The sequence below is a fragment of the Patagioenas fasciata genome, chromosome 27 (assembly GCF_037038585.1).
Source record: "Patagioenas fasciata isolate bPatFas1 chromosome 27, bPatFas1.hap1, whole genome shotgun sequence".
Taxonomy (NCBI): domain Eukaryota; kingdom Metazoa; phylum Chordata; class Aves; order Columbiformes; family Columbidae; genus Patagioenas; species Patagioenas fasciata.
The window spans coordinates 1,197,986-1,209,089 of NC_092546.1; the positions used below are offsets into that span (position 1 = coordinate 1,197,986).

General features: G+C 58.4%; 2 long non-coding RNA genes across 2 annotated transcripts; both read right to left on the minus strand.

The window, feature by feature from the left end:
* Positions 1-783: 783 nt before the first annotated feature.
* On the minus strand, positions 784-2,337 carry LOC139825707 (uncharacterized). Its single transcript, XR_011735933.1, has 3 exons — positions 1,675-2,337; positions 1,013-1,177; positions 784-898 (listed from the first exon to the last, which is right to left on the minus strand). It is a non-coding gene; the product is annotated as an uncharacterized lncRNA (long non-coding RNA).
* A 2,045-nt stretch (positions 2,338-4,382) lies between these two features.
* LOC139825719 (uncharacterized) lies at positions 4,383-5,104 on the minus strand. Its single transcript, XR_011735950.1, has 3 exons — positions 5,013-5,104; positions 4,698-4,757; positions 4,383-4,610 (listed from the first exon to the last, which is right to left on the minus strand). It is a non-coding gene; the product is annotated as an uncharacterized lncRNA (long non-coding RNA).
* Between the last annotated feature and the right edge of the window lie 6,000 nt (positions 5,105-11,104).

Genomic DNA, 11,104 nt, shown 5'->3' on the forward strand with positions numbered 1-11,104 from the left:
TGAGGAACTGGCTGGAACCCAAGTGGCCAAACCGACTGAGACCAGACTGTCACCCACTTTTTGCTGTAAATCTTGGCCATCTCGTCTCCTCAAGGTTGCAGCTGGTGCTGTGGCGATCTCGGCATTTGATGAAGTCCTGCTCTTTTTAGCACAATCGGTTACATACAGCTCTAAACTAGATATTCATTATGTGGCTTAGAATGTTAGCTTGTTAGTAGGCCCTTACTATGTAGTTGCTTAACCCTTAAAACGTTAGTTCCCTCTATCAATATAACTTCCTAAACGAGCTTCATAATATTTTACACAGAACTTAACCACCTTTTTCCTTTTTCCAGGTTCAGAGTCCGTGCCTCATTTGGTTGTATCTGTGCACTCTGAACATCTCAGCACGGATCACAACCGCACTTCCCACAAGGCCCAAGTCTCAAGGGCTCTCCAGAACCCCTCTGCTGGCAGCACAGCCGCTTCCCGCACTAACAGCACCGCAGTGCTGAGCGAGGGGAAACAGCTCAGGCGAGCAGGAGAGCTGTGTGTGAGGAAGACTGGGACCCGCTGCTAACAGGCACCGTTACAATGAGACACGAAGGCAGAGGAGGCCTTTCCAGAGCAAAGGTGAGGGACAGAAGCCCCACGTCCACCCCACACTGAGCAGAGCCAGTCATCCCCCAGCCCCTGGTAAAGACGTGGGAGCGTGTGCCCGCACCCGACTCCCCCACCTCTTCCCTCTGCTACTGATAAGAACAGAGAAAATAATACAGACTACACAAAACCAATCTTGAAAGTCTCAGCAACTGCAGGGCAGGCACCCAAAGTCCTGGACTGGACTCTGCAGCCAACCGGAGCTGGATTCAGTCTGGCACTGGCCTCAGTTCGCAGGGACAACCAGCAGGGTCCTCTCCTAATATCGGTCATAAGCAGAAGGGAAAAAAGAAAAGGGAAAAGGGAAAGGGATGAGATCCTCGAGATCTCCCACTTTTATATGAAGTATTCACGTGAATGGAATGTCACACACCGTTGGTCAGTCTCTTGGTCTCCGGTTTCTCGTTGCCCCTCTCGCGAGATGTCCATCCGTGCTTATCATTAAGTTTGCATTCCATTGCTAGGTTCACCAAAACATGTGTCTGGTTCTCCAGGAAAATGCAGCCGGTATGAAGGGTTTAGCTGACAGGCAAATTCACTAAAAGAGAAACTTGGTTTTTGACAAAAGCAGGACAGAAGGACATGTCTCTACTGCAGGTGTCCCCGTCCTCTTCTCTCTGGGGGGCACAAACTGCCCTCGTGGGGTCCGGTTTCCCTCTGAACAAGGGGCAGTGAGCAGCACACAAACCCTCCGGGGCACCCCAGAGGGTGGCAGTGCCCTGGGGATCTCTGGGTGCTGCCATCGCCAGTGAGGCCACCGCTGGTCCAGAGGCAGAGTGCTGGGGACAAGGGGTCCCCAAAGGTACCCCAGGACAGGGGGTCTGTGAATCCAGCCAGGCACAGAACACTGGAGCCCTGTTCAAGAAGATACTCTGTGCCACCCAGACAGATACAGGGAAAGGCACAGGCTCCATGGATCTGAGCACCTTCTGCTCCCTGTCTCAGCAGCAAAGGAACCCCATTCCCACACAGATCCCCATGACCACACTGGTACTTGCTGGCCCTGGGCGGTAGGACAAGGGAGTCAGCACTTACCCCTGCACAGCTGTACCCAGAGGAGCAGCCACAGCGTCTGAGGGCACAGCAGTCCCTCTGTGCCCATCCTGAGCCTCCTGCCCTGATGGCACCTCCCTCTGTGCCGCACTCCCTGCCACAGCTCCAGGGACTCGTGGCAGCAATGATAATGATGACAGGAGGGCAATATATCTCTGCAGATCCCCCCAGTTACAGGAGGAGCCAATCGAAGCAGCAGCACCTTTTTAGACATCGTGGGGAGCCATCTCCCCTCCCCAGTCCTCCAATGAACTTCTCCAGCGCCATTCATGACCATAAATGAGGGACGGCTCCGCTGCAGGTGCCACATCACTGCAATGGTAGAACATCACAGGACAGGGCTGGCTGTAGTGGGGGAAACAATTTGTTCACCCCTTGAGCTCTGAGTGTGGACCAGGAGCACTGAGCATGTGCTGCGACTGGCACATCCAAGAGCCCGAGGTGAGAGTGTCCAGTGACCCCGGTGCCATAAGACCCAGGGGGCTGGGACTGCACCGGGGCTGTGTCAGGAAGGGAAGGAAACAGCCCCTGTGACAGAGCCCGCTGTGCTGGGAGCAGCAGGTGGGAAAGGGCACGGGGCTGGGCAGCTCCTGTACCTCCTGGGGACCCTGTGACAGCACATGGACGGTCGGCACCGAGCTCCATGGCCATGGGGTGTCACTGGTGACGAGAGCACTGCTCCTCCTACTGCCACTGCTGTGTGCTCATTGGTTACACTGACAGTGACCTCACACCCTCTACTGCCACCACTGTGTGCTCATTGGTTACACTGACAGTGACCTCACACCCTCTACTGCCACTGCTGTGTGCTCATTGGTTACACTGACAGTGACCTCACACCCTCTACTGCCACTGCTGTGTGCTCATTGGTTACACTGACAGTGACCTCACACCCTCTACTGCCACTGCTGTGTGCTCATTGGTTACACTGACAGTGACCTCACACCCTCTACCGCCACTGCTGTGTGCTCATTGGTTACACTGGCAATGACCTCACACCCTCTACCGCCACTGCTGTGTGCTCATTGGTTACACTGACAGTGACCTCACACCCTCTACTGCCACTGCTGTGTGCTCATTGGTTATATTGACAGTGACCTCGCACCCTCTACTGCCACCGCTGTGTGCTCATTGGTTACACTGGCAATGACCTCACACCCTCTACTGCCACTGCTGTGTGCTCATTGGTTACACTGACAGTGACCTCACACCCTCTACTGCCACTGCAGTGTGCTCATTGGTTACACTGACAGTGACCTCGCACCCTCTACTGCCACCGCTGTGTGCTCATTGGTTACACTGACAGTGACCTCACACCCTCTGCTGCCACCGCTGTGTGCTCATTGGTTACACAGACAGTGACCTCGCACCCTCTACTGCCACTGCTGTGTGCTCATTGGTTACACTGACAGTGACCTCACACCCTCTACTGCCACCGCTGTGTGCTCATTGGTTACACTGACAGTGACCTCACACCCTCTACTGCCACCGCTGTGTGCTCATTGGTTACACTGACAGTGACCTCACACCCTCTGCTGCTGCTTGTTCTTCCAGAGCTGTTCTGGTTCCACTCCCCCACTCTCCTTCTCATCCCTTGTGTTGGTGCAAGGCCTGAGTGCTCTGGCAGCTTGGTCCCCGTCCTGCTGTGTGTCAGTGCTGTGAGCGCAGGCAGGGACAGGCAATGGGCACTGCTGTGACAGAGCTGGCCTCACAACAGCCTTTCCGGAGAGAAAGGTGATCTCCTATGGGCAGGATGGGAAGATTTCGGTCTTCGTACAGAGATTCTCCCAAGAACACGGCCACACAAGTGGCCACAGGTGCAACATCATTGTACAGCTGAACAGTGTGTGTGTGCAGGGCTGGTACAGCAGTGTCCTCTCACAGCCAGGCCTCCTGCCAGAGACCTGCAGGACCAGCAGAGCAGGGGCTGGGCTGTGCCCCTGTGCACTGGACACCCCACGGAAGGAGCCTCAGGTCAATCACCGTGCACTGTCCCCTCAAATCCACCATTTCCAGCACTGGCCTCTCACCCAGAGAAGCTGTTCTTCCCTCCATGCATGGACACTGAATGAGTATTCAGCATTCTGTGTCTGCTTTGTACAGCTGAGATGAGAGCATGCACACCATGTACGTCAGGTGACATGAACCCGAGTGAGCACAAACACCATCAACTATTCCTTGGGGTTCCATGAAGGCCTGTGGCACAGACAAGGTCTTGAGGTCACTTCATGTTGGAAGAAACATCCCATTGTTCACTGCCTGCATGCAGCACTGGGATGTGATTCCTTCACCCAAGGTCCTTGTGTCCATTCTTTCTGCCATGGGACATCTCAGATGGGTGCAGAGCAGGTGACGCAGCGCAGGGCTGAGGTGCCTCCCGTCCATTGGGAGTGACAACGGGAGGCCAGAGGGACACTGTGACTCCTGCCTCTGTGTTTAAAAGGGACCGACTCTGTCTCTGAACACTCCTGGGTGCAGAAGGAGTTCACGAGGCCAGCTCAGACAAGGACACCTGACAGACCCTGACATTTCTGTGTGTGACTCCAAGAACAAACCTCAGTGGCTCAGTGAGATTCATCTCAGTTGCTGGAATGGCTCATTGCAAGTGCTCCTGTCTGCTCCGTCACCCTTGCCCATGATCCTGGGTTGTGCTCTCAAAAGTACCAGAGCACTCAGAGAGGTTCTGGGGTCCTTGGAAAAGGCAGACATCCAACCCAACTTCAAGAAGGGCTCTTTAATTAAAATCCAGCCGTTTCCTCAAGAAGAGCTGCTCCTCCACCTGGTTTAGCGCCAGCAGCACAGGGCTCTCAGGCTCCATCGAGATCTCGGCCGCTTCCATGAAGAGCACACGGTGACAATGGTCTGAGTTGCCAGGGAGCTGATGGAGGGGTCAGTCTCCTCCTCCAAGGGCTGAATGGCTGCAAGGGAAAGAAGCAGAGCCCAAATGAGCTCCCATGTCTACAGAGACCCCCAGGCATCCCCTCCCGACCACACTCCCTGCTCACCTCTGCAGATCTCAGACAGACTCTCCTTGCTTGGGTCCCTCAGGTGCCGCACAGCCAGCCCTGGGCACAGAGCTCCATCAGCCCCTGCTCCCTCCCCTCATCAGCGCCGACCCCAGGGGAGAGCAGGAGCCGAGATCTTGGGACCGAGCAAGGCGGCCACCATGGCCACCTGGGTGGGCACGGCTGGGAGGGGAGGCCAAGGGCCTGCACGGGGCAGCCGGGGCTCTGGCAACCACAGGGCTGCTCCTTGTGCCAGGGCAGCGGCAGGGACTGGGGCCGGGCTGCCGAAAGAGGGACCTGGGGGCTGTGACTCACCAATGAACCTCAAGGCGGCCTCTTGCAAGCTGGTCTGAGGGTCCCTCAGGTACGGCAGGCTCTGCCTCAAGAGCTCTTGAGCCCTGCTCCTGTCCCGCTCCAGCTGGAGAGAGCACACGGGTGTGAGCACCTCACTGTCCCTCCCCAGCTGGCCGGACCAGTCCCTCCTCCCAGGAACCCACATTCCCCTTCCCCTCCGACCATTCCCGTGTCCCAGCCAGGAGCCCTGTGGGGCTGAGGCTGAGAGAGAGACACAGGCCGAGGGGTCCCAGGGGTGCTGAGTGCCCTCACTCCCGCTGGCTGCGGGGCAGAGGGAAGAGCCCTTGGGGGCTCTGTTCTTGAGTTCAGGGAACAAGGATGCAGCTCGGGGCTGCAGCAGGACAGGCGAGGCACATCTGCAGAGCCCACAGCACAGACATGTGGGGCAGCCCCGTCCAGCCTGGGCCCTGGGCCCTGGGGTTGTCCTCACCAAGCTCTCTCCAGTCCTCCATGTCTGCTGAGTCTGCACGAGGTGTCCAAGCTGTTTCCACTTGAGGAGCTCTGCTGCATCCAGGAGGGCTTCCCTGGCCACCTACGGAACAGCAGAAGCTGGGAGATGGCACCACGGTTGGGGAAGGAGACCTGGTGTCCCCCTCCTCTGGGCTTTGTTCCTGGGGTGATTCTGCCCTTAGGGAGCAGGGGTCCCAAACGTCCAGGGGTCTCTTCCCTGCATCACCGCTCAGCTTTGAAATCCGCACCTTGGCCACGCTCTGCACTTGGTCACTCATGTGGAAGAAGAGAGGGAGCAGGCCAAGTCGCACCGTGTTCTTCATCCTTCTCTTGTCGTTCTCCACCACCATCTTCATGAGGTCCCTGAAGAGGCTGATGGAGATCTTTCTCAGCTGGCTCAGCTCCTGAGAGGGAGAAGCACAGTAGGACCTGAGCACCAGCAGCTCTCTGCCCACGGGGAGCAGAAGCTCCTGCACGGCTGATGGGAGGGGAGATACTCCAGGGCGGCGTTGTGCACACTGCAGCTGTGGCCAGATCTGCGGCCCTGGGTCCACGAAAGGCCACTCAAGAGACTTGTTAAGCAGTGCCTGTGCCTCAAAGTGCTCTCCCAACCACCCAGCATCCCCCACCAGCTTCAGCAGCCATGGTGGGGAGGAGCTGTGGGAGCAGCTGGCAGGGAGCAGCTGGGCTGGGCTGCAGAACCAGAAACCATCCCACAAGAGTCCCGGGGAGAAAGCAGAGAAGTCCCTGCTCCGCGTGGCCGGGCTGAAGGGCAGCTGTCATTGCCCAGTTCTCATCCACTAGGCTCAGGTTTATACACCAGCCTTACGTCATCAAAGAAGGGCAGGAGAATCTTTGCCAGCGGCACGGCGATGGGGCTGGCCTCCTCCCTCTCCAGCTGAGCCATCACGTTTCTGAAGACCACCAGAGCCTTGGTCTTGATGACATTATTGCCATACTGCAGGACCCACGACAGGTCTGGCAGCATGACCTTCATTTTTCTGGCCTGTATGAAGAAGAGAGTTTCCCTCTTGGGACCAGGTCCATGTCTGGAGAGCTCCCCAGGCAGCCAGCAGGCCCCACCATGGCAGGGAGGGCCTTTGGAGCAGGCACCCCAGCCACTGCCAGCCCAGGCCAAGCCCGAACCCACTGCACCCTTGGCTGCCACCACGGCTCCCTTGGCATGACCCTACTCACCATCTCTTCTCTCTCTGACAGCGTCATCAAGCCCCTGAGCACCAGGGAGAGCACCTTTGGTCTTCGCTGCCTCAGAAACCTCATGATGAGGTACATTGGAGCAAACTCCTCATCTTGCAGGTCACTGCTGGCCAGGATCTGAAAGCAAAGCCGACAGTGAGCGACCGGTAGAGCTGGTGGGGCTCCCTGCACTGTGCAGCTCCTGGGGCACCAGGAGCTTTATCCAGTTACTCACAGCCAAGCGAAGGATGGATGTGTCCTCCCAGCATGTATGTAAGACCCTACGGTGCCTGTCCTGGAGTTGGATGTGCAGCTCCTTCAACACGTTCTGCAGGGTCTGGGGCACGGAGAACATCACCTCCCACAGTGCCAGGGCAGTGCTGCAGGAGAGCGCTCTGTCAGCAGGGCAGCCTGGGTCACAGCAGCGTGGCCGGGCTCAGCGCTGCAGGATGGTGGGGATGCCCTGGGCAGCAGCAGAGGCTGAGCTGGTGCTCCTGTGGGGCTGGCAGGAGCACAGTGGGGGGCTCTGGGCTGGCTTGCTCAGCTGTGGCTGCTGCGGGCCTGGCTGACCCCCAGCACTGGGAAGCGTGGTGGGATGGAGGGTCCTGCTCCTTGGGGGTGTCCTGCAGGATTTGTTGGCTCTGTGTCCCTCTCCCCACAGGGAACAAGCCCTCATGGCTTTTGGGGCCAGTACCTGTCTGCTGGTGGTGCGATTGTCAGCAGCGTGGACACCACCTCCCCAGGGCACTTGTCAGCCATCCAGACAATTAGGGACACCACTCTCTGCCGGGCTGGGGCCGTGTTGATGCACCCCAGGGTTTTGTGGATGCAGCTCGTGATCTTTGGCACCTGGAGGAGACACAGGTGAGGATGGTGCTGCCACTGGAGTGCAGCCATTTCCTCACTGCCCTTCCCATCCCTCTCTGTCGCCTTCATGTGGCTTCACTTTACTGGGATTTGGGAGGAAGAGATGGATGGAGGGAGAACAAGGTTGGACAGGGCCGAAGGGCAATCCAGCCAAAGGCCACTTACATCCACCAGCCAGAAATCGCAGTCTCTCTTGACCACATCCAGCATGTTTCTGGCGGCCTTCTTGTCAAAGGTGCTGGAGTCGGTCAGTGCCTCGATGAACACCAGGACCATGTCTCTTCTCTCGGAAGGCTGGAGATGTTCTGCAAAGAGCTAAGGGAGGAAGGGAGGCAGCGAAGCCAAGTCACACCGAGTGCCCTGGTGCTGCTGCTTCGCCGGGCGGTGCCAGCAGCCCTGCAGAGACGCCCGGCGGTGCTGTGGGTGCTGTGGCAAAGCTGGCAGCAGGGGCGGCAGGGACTGCTGGGGAGGAGGAGGAGAGAGGCCCGGGGTGAGGGGGGAGAGTTGGAGTCATGGGCAGAGGGTGCTGGTCCTGCCGTGAACCAGGGCTTGCTGGTGGCCAGCAGGACTGGGGCTGCTGCTGGGACACTGGAGAGCAGCCCTCGCATGGTCCCTGCTCGGGGACAGCAGGAACCCTCTCAGCAGGGACAGGGAGGCCACACCAGCCCCCTGAGTTTGGAGGCCTTTGCTCTCACAAGTCCCCTGCTGGTGCCACAGCAAGGGGGGAGCTCATTACCTTGGTAATTTGAGGAGCGCTGGACGAAGAGATCAAGGAGGTGACCTTGGCTTCCCAGTCCTCCTGGAGTTGTGCATTCTCCTCTGGCAGCATCACGCCTAAAAAGCAGGGAAATACAGAAGAGCTGGTGAGACACAGCATCTTCGCCAGTACCGAACAGAGCTTTGAACCTGGAATGCCCAAGCAGGGAGGTTATGACCAACAGTCAGGGGAGGAGGTGGTGGAGAGCAGTGCCACGGAAAGGCTGACCCTCCTCCAGTGCACATGTGCGAATGCTCCTGGCCCTGGAAACTCCAAGGCGCTAGAGCTCTGCATGCAGTGCCCCAGTTCAGTTCCATGGCTGGAATAGCGGTGATGTGGGGGACGTCTCGCATGGCTGCAGTGCTGCGGGTCAGGAGCAGAGGAGGGACAGTGCTGGTGACATGGTGTTGTCTCCAGCAAGCAGGAGAAGAGTCCACCACAACACCCAGGGAGACAAGCAGAGGTACTGGCTGATGTGGCTGTGCAGAGGGATGTATCCCACCACAGCTTCTCTTACAGTGTTGCTGACACTTGAATTGGAAGAGGAAACAGAGAGTGTCCAAAGCCAAACAGCTGGTCTCTTCTTCCTTGAATGACAGGAATAGGAGGAGATGTCCTAGCAGCTGTCCGAGGATTGGCATCTGGATCTCAGCACCGGAATCATCTCTGTCCTCATTCGGATGAGCCTGGACAAGGGCAAAGGAAGTGCAGAAGGGCTGAGGGTATGTGGGGCTAAAGCCCTGAATCCAGGAATGTGCCCAGGGCTGGATCGAGGGTGGTCAGAGCTTTGCAGGGCCCTGCAGACCCCAATCCCAGAACAGCCCCATGCGGGCAGAGCTGCCAGACCTGGGCTCCCTCGGTGCTCCTTGGGCAGTCCCGGCCAACACAAGGCTGGGGCAGAGCTGGGTCCTGGCAGAGCAGGGAGTGCCTGGTCCTTACCTTCAGTGAGGAGTAGTTGGCCAGCAAGAAGCTCAGCAGCCTCATCCTGCCCACGGCCCTCTCCCGCACAGATGCCCTCTCAGAGGTGCTGAAGGTCAAGAGCATCTGGGAAGAGAGAAGCTGCTGGTGAGCCCTGGGAGCAGCCACCGCTCCAGCAGAAGCAGCACTGCTCAAGTCCAGGCTTGGACTGGCCTAGTCCATTAAGACTTCCTATGATCTGGAACAAAGCCTGTAATGGGTTCCTGTCCTCTGGCAGGCTTGGGACAAACGCCCCGGGCCAGCCCTGTGGCCAGGCAGGAAGGCGGATGCCACCCTCTGCGGCCACTGTGCTGCGGAAGAGCCTGGTGGGCAGCCCCTGGCTCCCCAAGGAGGTGGGCACCCTCCCGGCAGCGCTCTCTGCACGGCACGGGTGGGACTGTCACCTCCAGAGTGGACACCCCGTCCCCCAGGGTGAGGAACAGCCCTGGTGAAGCCCACTCTTTGCACACGCCAGACCTGGAAGATATCCTGCATCTTCTCACTGACTTGAGAGGCAGGAGAGTTGAGCACCAACGCCACAAGCATGCTGTCCACAGCCTTCATGGTCTGCAAGGAAGACAATGAGTTATGGCAACGTTTCCTGCCATCCCCCTCACCCCAAGAGACTGATCTGAAGTCCCAGCACCAAGGGAGGACTCGTGCGCTGCTTCACTGTGCCTGGGAGAGACCCAGGGGCAAATAATCTGCTGCTGTCAGAGCAGCCCATGGCACTGGACGTGGCCAGGCCCACGGGAACGGGGGAAGGGACAACAGTGGGAAAGCAAAGCTCGTCTGGGATCTCTGGTCATAGCACAGCAGGGGGTGACCAGAGAGCAGCCCAGAGGGACTGGGGCTCCTGTAGCTCCCCCAGCACTTACCATGAAGTAGAGGTAAGGTTTCAGGTCCCTCATTTCCTCTTTTGGAGGAAGCATGAAGACGCTGGAGAAGCAGGCCTGCATGTGGCTCCTATCTTTGCCTTCCAGCACCTCCTCCACGAAGCTACAAAGAGAGAGGGGCCAGTAGGACACTGGTGCTGGGAGCAGTGCCTGGAGGTCTCGTACAGGTGTACACGGGGCTCTGGGGCAGGAGTCCCCAGGAAGGATGGACAGGTACCTCATGTCGGCCATGGCAAATGCGGCAATCCGCTGCACCACTGTGGGCAGTTGGTCCCTGGGCTCCTCTTCCAGCAGCACCTGCAGAGCGCAGCCGGGATGGGACCTGGCAGCTGCCAGCACCCAGTGCCACCAGCCCCCGGCCCTGCCCAGCACTGTCCTCACAGGTGCCGGTGCCGGGGGCATTGCTCACTTCCCCAGCGCTGCCGGGTATCCCCTCACCTCGATATTCTCTACCAGCTCGTATCTCTGGCAGAAGAGGTCTAGGCCCTGGGACAAGTCGTTGTATGTTGCATCTCTGAAGATCATGGCAATGCATTTAAGGAACTCCATCTTCTGTTCCTCGTCCTGGCAGCCAGGGGACAGAGAGACAAACAGGAAGCATGAGATGAGGACTCGCGGCCAGCGGCACCGCAGCATGGGGTGCAGTGCCCATTAGAGACCTGGGAGCAGCAACTCTGCCCAGCCAGCGCCCTCCAGCACCCCGCAGCAGAGCCCCTGCCAGCAGACGCCGGCACAGCCGCCTTCCAAAGGGCCGCGGTTACCTTGTCTGGGCTGCTGACAAGGGACACGATGGAGTCCACATGTTCTGGTTCCACCTCATATGCGGGTAACGAATCGGCATCTAATAAAGGAGGAGAGCAGGGAGGGCTGCACAGAGGGTTTGCAGGCAAGAGAGAGCAGAGGAAGGAGCTCTGCCCCATGTCCATCCC